We start from the raw sequence: 7,963 nt of genomic DNA, 5'->3' as shown, positions 1-7,963 counted from the left end.
AGGCGGGGACTTTGAGAGAGTGAGACATTTATCTATGGCTTCCAGCCTGCACAGTGCCATGCGGGCAATGGCATCACTATGGTGATGAAGACTTACCCTTCTCGAGTGTGTATCACCCTGGGAGGATCGTAACTTAGCAAAGCAGACATGGAAGAACATCATGACCCCAGCTTCAGGCTCCCAGGCCCCTGTACGATCTCCTCCTGCCATCACAGGGTGTGGAGACAGAATAGGCAAATGGGTGGTCTTTGTAAAGTCCTCCCTTGGGGTCTTTCACAGACACCTGATGCTAACAGGCACTCACGGACACAAGGTTCCAAAAAGAAAACAAACAAACAAACAGAAAGCTTTACAGACTTTCCCTGTGGTCTTCGGATGGAATAGAAGAGCCTAAAAGATTTTTCTAGTGTTCAGACTTAGAGTTCACAGTGGCCAGAAAGTGAGTCAGGGGACATGCGCTCAAGCTGCAAAGATGCCTGGGTGGGACTGCGATACTTAGATACTTAGACTGGAAATCTTCAGGTTTTGATTTAAAACCTCCATTTATGGGGTACCTACTGGATCCCAGCTAGCAGCTTTGCAAATATTGTATCTAATTTTTCCAGCCACCCAGTGAAGTTGATTATTATCTTCATTCTAGAGATGAGGAGCCAGATCTTCCTCTTCATGGTTCTTGGTCCTGGCTAAGTTAATTGAGCACAAGCAAAGGAATTCTAGTTTTACAAAGTAGAATTGGAAAGGATATTAGTGGTCATGTCTACCTTTTGAGGATAATAATGAAAAAAAAAAAATCTAAAGCCAGAAACAGATAAATTTGCTCCAGGACACACAGCAGAGTGGGCACCTCCACCTGGGCCTCTGGGCTTACAGTATGGATCTGTCTTTTCTTCTCTAGATAACAGCCAGGGAACACAGAGAGGCAATTGTCATCTGGATGAATGGAACAAATGTCAAGGCCTGCTCTAACTCTGTCCCTAAACAATGATCACCAAAGACAGGGCAGTTTTCAAAGGGCTTCTCACTCGATCTGCTAGACTTTCTTTAAAAATGAGAGGAAGCTTTGCAGTTCTGGAAGATAACGTAACTTGCCAATGATGAGAATGAACATCTATGTCTTGAAAATGTTTTAATCTCCTCAGAAGGAGCAGAGCAAATTGTTTTGCGTTTTTCTTATTTTCGTCATCTTGTGATCTTAGGTGTCACACACTGTTAAATCTTCCCTTCAACATAGTGACAAGTTTGCTTCTCTCGCTCCTTGGTTTTCTCCAAAGTGCTTGGGGTTCCAGTGGAAAGCTCTTCCAGAAATGTCCCTGTCTTCTCTCTCAAAGTCTCTAGGGAATGTGTAGTCTACATTCACAGCCTTATATAACATAAACACCACTCTCTTTGAGCCACACACAGGATTGCCCAGACTCTGGCATCTCAGAACTCAGAAAAGGTTATGTGCTGGGGTCTGGCTGCAGCACCATGGACAGGTTAGTTAAGAAGCATTAGGGAGGAAAGGGATCTTAGAGGCCATCTCAAACTTCTTTTTTTCTGAACCAAATCATACCTGTTCTTCAGAAATTCTCAGATAGTGAACCTACTGGTGGAGTGATAGGGTCATTTGCAAGGGCACATAATAAATAGCTTAGATGCTTGGTTCTACTTTGCACTTTGTTAAGTGAATAAAATAATGGATGAACCTATGTTTTTAAGCTGAATGAAATATAAAATTTACACACATTTTATATCTCTCCAAGCTAATCTTAGTTATTTTCCCTACATGTCAGCCACTGGATGGCTTGCTGGTCCCTGAGCATATCATGATAATGCTAATTTAAAATAATAACTCTTCAATTTGCCATCATTCCTTTATACTCTTATCACAAAAGATTGGAAACTTTGAAGTTAAACGTTCACATATATTTTCCCACTTCACCTTCAAAAGCTATCTTCATTCTTATTTTGCAGATGAGCAAACTGAGGCAAATGCAGGTGAAATAACTAGGCCGAGGTCACACAGTGTGTTAGACTGTGTGATGGTTTTCGTGAATTCCTATCCAGAATTCTTTCCTCTATACTGTATGAGATAATTGCTTAACTCTCAGACTTGGAATATATGTTTGACCACTAATACTTTCTCCTAAGAAGAAAAAAAAACACCTGACTGTTGTTTGCCATACCATGGTAATGACCACATACCTCATGTGTACTCAAATTCCCCTGCCTTGATTTTGTATGTTCTCTCTGCTGGGAAGAGAGAACACTTTGGAGTCTGAGGGACTCTTAAAACCTCTTTCATATATGAAATGGGTCTACCAGAGTTTCTGTTCTGAGCAAATGTGACTTTCCTTAACTAATGCCTTGATAGCTGAATGCTGGTGTCCGGTTTACTGTTGCCTTAGCCCAGATTTGTTCTTCTAAGTGTCAAAAACAACTTTAGATGGAGAAATAAATTGAGTAGGGGGAAAAATCCCTGAGTTCCAGAATAACAACCAGTTTGCTAATGATTTATCCTATTTCCCTGTTAATTCCGAGTTAAGCAAGAGTGCTTTATATGTCTGAATGACTCACAGATTGTATCTTAATCAAATTAATGTGTCTATAACATAAGACCAATTCAGTGTGCCACTATTAGAATGGCAAATGATACAAAGCCTAAGTTTTCTGTCTCCTTTCTCTCTCGTCTCCCCACAAAACCCTCTAACACGAAAGGTCAAGTGACTAAAAGCCTGTTGTTTTGATGACTGCCATGAGATCCTATTGGTTAGAAATGTGAGAAGGCTGGCTACCTCCTCTCACCCCACTTCAAACCAACTGTATGTGTGTGTGACAGTGTGTGTGTACGTTTTGATGAAAAAGAAAAAGTGGTTAATTCTTCTTGCCGTGTACTTCCTGCCACTGACATTTGTTGCTGCTGCTGTGTAATGAGGTTGAAGCTGGATGGAAGAATCAAATGCAAATGACCTATATATTTATTCCTCAATTATGACTACCCTTCTCAACTACTGTTCTCAGAAAACCTGGAAAGTAGAAAAAGGTGCTGAGGGAAGCCAGCTAGACAGTGTATTGTTCTGAAGAAAACCCCTAGGACTTTAGGTCATCTTAATGGATGAGAAATTTGAAAAAAATATAATTCTGTTTAATAAAATAAAGTGTATTTTTAGATTATAAATCACAAATAATGGTGTTTTGAAAAGACTTTGTAGTTTGAGTCAAAGACTAGGACTCATGTGTTTCTAGGCTCTATTTATCAACTTTTACAGAGCCTTCGGCAATGGTTTCCCATCCTCATCCAATCCATTTTCCAAAAATATATATTAATCAGATCACATCTCTTTCCTGTTTTAAACTCTTCAATGGCTTCCAATTGCAGTTAGTGCTTAGAATAAAGTTCAAAGTTCTTGCCATGGTTTAGAAGGTCCTACACAATATGTCCCTGGCCTTGCCCTCTGATCTTCTCTTCTACCTGCTCTCCTTGCTACATTGGCCACTTGCTCTCCAGCCTCAGAGTCTTTGCACAGGCTGTTCCTGCTGCCTGCTTGCCCCTCTGCTCTTTTCCTGGCTCACAGCATAATGTCACCTCTTCAGACAGGACTTGCTTTGAATCACCAATATAAATTGTGCCATCTTTTCTGTTATATTTTCTTAAACTTCTCTATGTTTTCCCTCTCATCATTGTATCATAAGTTGTAATTTTACTTTTATTTCTGTGCATATTTTTAATTTAATGTCTGTTTATTCATTAGTCTGTACGTTTTACATCTGCTTTGTTTGCCACTGTTTCCAGTTCTGGGCATTTAGTAGGAGCCTAATTAATAGTTATTGAAAGAAAGAATGAGAAACCAATTGACTTACATAATGCTAAAAATTCTTTTGCCACAAAATGGGAATAGTCATCTTTGCAACTAGCTATGGAATTCATTTTCATATTTGTTTTACATTGAACTTTGAGATGGGAAGATATTGGTTGGACATGGAAGGAATGTAAGACTGAGAGTAGTTTTTCATTCACTCCCTCTGTTCAAAGTTCACCGGCTCATGTAGTAGGGATTAGACACAGCCCCGATTCTTCAACCCATACCAGGCAAAAGCAGCCACATCATTGCCACATCACCTTTCCATTAGCCCCTTTGGTCATTGTCTCTGTCTTTAACAAGCCAGCTAAATCACAGGAAACAAGTAAGTCAACAGTTGAAGACTCACTTCTGACCATTCCCTTTTTCTTTAGGAATGTCTTGTCATATAAATAACCTTGGAGACTTTAAAATGGATGCTCGAAAACTATTGGAGAAGATACTAATTGCAAAATGCCACTGTTCTCCCAATCACTTCTCAGGAAGCTCCAGGTTCAGCCTGTCTATTTCCTACTCAGCCTCCCCTTCTCTTCATCCCTCCCTACCCTGAGCTGCTAGACCCTAGAGTTTCTTCACGTGTGTTCCCATAGAACTCATGGCTCTTATTTCTTTCTTGCCCTCAAAATTTCTCTAGTGTGGACATAGAAAAGTGAGAGAAGGTGACAATAAAAAGAATTAAAAGGAGATACAGATCTTTAGGAAAGCCAATGACTAGTTCTGAATTTTAATTTATCTATAATATGGGGTTTAAAAACACTAACCTTACAGGGTATCTAAGACTAAGTTAAATCACATATGCAACATTATTTTTACAATGTCTGATACTCAATGCTCAATAAATGTCAACTGATTATTAATCTATCACTTTCCCTTCTCCTTGCTATATATATATTTTTTTTTTTGGCTACTCCAGAACCTATGTGATTCCTAGAGTTTCTCCAGCGCAGGATGAAAGGAGAATATTATTATTATTCTGTTTGTCAAGAGAGTGAAAAAATGAGTTGAGTTTAAAAGATGAATCAGCTAGGAACATTGATCTCATGTTGGATTTTCGATCTCAGCTCTATGTTTGTGCTAGATATCAGGCTCTACAATTCCAGTATGTGAAGGGGTTTCAATGGTAAACAAATTCAACCTCCCCTACTCATTCATAACTAACAATGTAGTGAACAAAATAGTCTTGAGTAGAACTACTCCACTGTCTGATTTTGCAAATATGTTCCATTTCCACTTTTCAAGGGAGAAAATTCTAGAAAGAATATGAGATGACCAGAAGAGAAACAAGGAAGATGCAACCTAGAACTATTGGCAAATCCTACCATCAAAATAGAACTTTAATCTTATTACATTGGCCTTGAGAAAATTTGTTGGGGGTTCTCAATCAGAAAGGTTTTTTTTTTTTTTTTTTTTTTTTTTTTAAATTAGTTCCCGTAAAACAAGTAGCGCCCCTGACCCCCAAGAAGCTAGTAAATGGCAGACTTGGAAAGATGCTTAAAGAAGATCAAGGATTTGCCTTGACCAAAATGATGCTTGTCTGGAAGACATGACTAGGCTGGCAACATTTTGGAAGCAGTGAGAGAACCTCCTGGTTTCCAGCTACTTTTTTCCACTGCTGTGCGCTTTCTAGTAGAATGACTTTTTGGTCCTGCTATTTTGTTGTTGTTGTTGTTTTTTGTTTTTTTCCCCCCACATTTGCTTTGCAAAATTCTGTTAAGGTTCTCAGGGTAGGAGAGAGCTTCCAGCTCTATGCCAGACTCCTCTTCTGGGATTTCCACTCCTTGAAAGACGCCAGCCTAGAATCAAAGAGTTGGCTAATTTGAGTTGGTAGATCTGAGTTCATGTGCCAGCTCTGCCATTTACAGCAGTGTGACCATAGCCAGTGGCTTTGTCTGTCTTTGCTATGCTTTCATATTGATAAATGGAGGAAAATGGTGTCTATCTCAGTTGTTAGGAGAGATTGCCTAAGACAGTGAAAACTGCCTGACACTTGGTCAACAATCAAGGCTAGTTGGTTCCCTTTCTTTCCCTGTCTCCCCACACAACCAAAGTCTGTTCTGGCAAAGGAGCCTGGTAAAATCAGGGACAATGAGAAAGATGAAAGAGAAAAAAATTCAGATAGACATGCCTCAGGGACTTTAGGAGGGATGTGAGGATTTCTCTTTATCAGGACAATTTTGTAAATGAAGGAGTTTTATCTTTAGAACTTGCACCAAAGTTTCATTGTGCAGGACTATGACCTGAAAATAAAATTGAAGCTATAGACAACTTTCCCAGTCTGGATTTATGGTGCTATTTCAAAATACACCTAAAATCCCAAAGAAAGAATTCTATTTCAAAAGTGTGTGTGTGTGCGTGTGTGTGTGTCTGTGTGTATACACACACTATATATATATATACACACACACATTTTTATATACATATATATGTATGTATGTGTGTGTGTGTATATATATATATATATATATATATAGCCTTTTGCTGAAAGTAGTCTTTTTAGTAAAGGAATAGGAGCACTGAAGTTTATCAGTTAAAAGACTCATGTCATGTTAATATTAATGCAAATGAGAGAGATGTCCACTCTATTTCCGCTGACTTCTCAGCAGAGATGACGGAACATTAAATAAACAATAACAACAAATTGAGCAAGTGCTCTCAGAGGGGAAGCACATAGTACCCTGAGAACACATGGCAGGGACACCTAACCTAGTTTGGTAGTGGAGGTATGGGGGTGGTGGGGGTGGTGGCAGGTGTGGTCAAGGAAGGCTTCCTGGAGGCGTGGCATTTAAATTGAGATCTGAAGTGTGAGTAGCGGAAATTCACATGGAGAGAGTCAGAAGAGTGTTCCAGGTAAAGAAACCAGCATACGTAAAAGACTCGGGTGAAAGCGCATAAAGCAAGGTAGGGGACTGGAAGAAGTTTGGCTGGACTACAGTAGAGGGTAGTAGGTGAAGAATAGTGAGAGAAGCAGCCAAGGTCCTTCTATGAGCATTCTGGGGAGCCAAGTTGAGGGGTTCAGAGTATATCTTAAAACCATAAAGTGTTTTGCTCAAAGAGTAATCATAATCAGCAATGCTCGTTGCTAGGTGGGGCATGACTAGACACATGTTGAGCAAAAGCTGAAGGTAGCCTGGACTCAAGCAGTGACCAAGAAGAAGGGGAGAAGAGGAGAGATCAAGACATGTTTAGGGACATCATTGACAGGATTTGACAATGGGTTAAATATGGGGAGCTCAAGGAGGAAGGGGATGTCAAAGGTGATATCCAGGAATTCGGCTCTAAGTAAAGTTCAGTGAAATGGTAACTCAGAGCATGAAGCAGGTGTTGGTAGAGAAGGGGTAAGTTTCTGTGTGAGCTGGGTTGGAGGGTTTATTTTATAGACAAGAGCGAAGATGGAGATCAAGATGGGGGGGCTGGTTTATCAGCATATAGATCCTTGTTTCTCAAATTATATTTCAGGTACTACCTGTGTCAGACCCACCTGCAGCATTCAATAAACAGAGATTACTAAAGAAGGCTGAGATAACAGCTAACGAGTTAAATATTTTGCCCATGAAATGAGCACGCAGAATATAAATTTGAACATTCTTTCAAAATTAGTGGCACTTAAAGTAATAGTGTCCGAATATTCCTGATTTAGATTGATGGCAAGACTGTTGGAGAATTGGGAAGAGTTCCTTTTATTATTCCTCTTCTCTCCTCTTCTTGTTATCTGTTCCCCTCACCTTTGCCCCCAGCATACACCAATTTTGTTTGTTTGGGGAAGAGAAATGGTACAAATGAAGCCCAACTCCATTCTTTTTTTTTCTTTCTTTTTTTCCCTTTTCTTCCTTTTTGAATCTAATTCAGGACCAAAAAAAAAAAAAATGTTTTCATAGAAAGAACAGATGTCATCTGCTTTGGTCTTTTGTAGTGGTTTTATTTTATTTTATTAATTTTTTTTTTTTTTTTTTTTTTTTACTGCAGATGAGGCTCATTTAAACATAATGATGAGGCAACAAAAGAGCTCACACAGAGGCGCTGGGCATTGGGTTGGACTCAGGGGAGGGAGACCAAACAAGGAGATTCCCTGTCCATTTGGTTCCCTTCTGCAGGGCCCCAGCAGCTGCATTTCAGATGCAAATGGG

This window comes from Rousettus aegyptiacus, unplaced genomic scaffold, assembly GCF_014176215.1.
Source record: "Rousettus aegyptiacus isolate mRouAeg1 unplaced genomic scaffold, mRouAeg1.p scaffold_m13_p_4, whole genome shotgun sequence".
NCBI classification, from domain to species: domain Eukaryota; kingdom Metazoa; phylum Chordata; class Mammalia; order Chiroptera; family Pteropodidae; genus Rousettus; species Rousettus aegyptiacus.
This window is presented reverse-complemented; position numbering follows the sequence as displayed.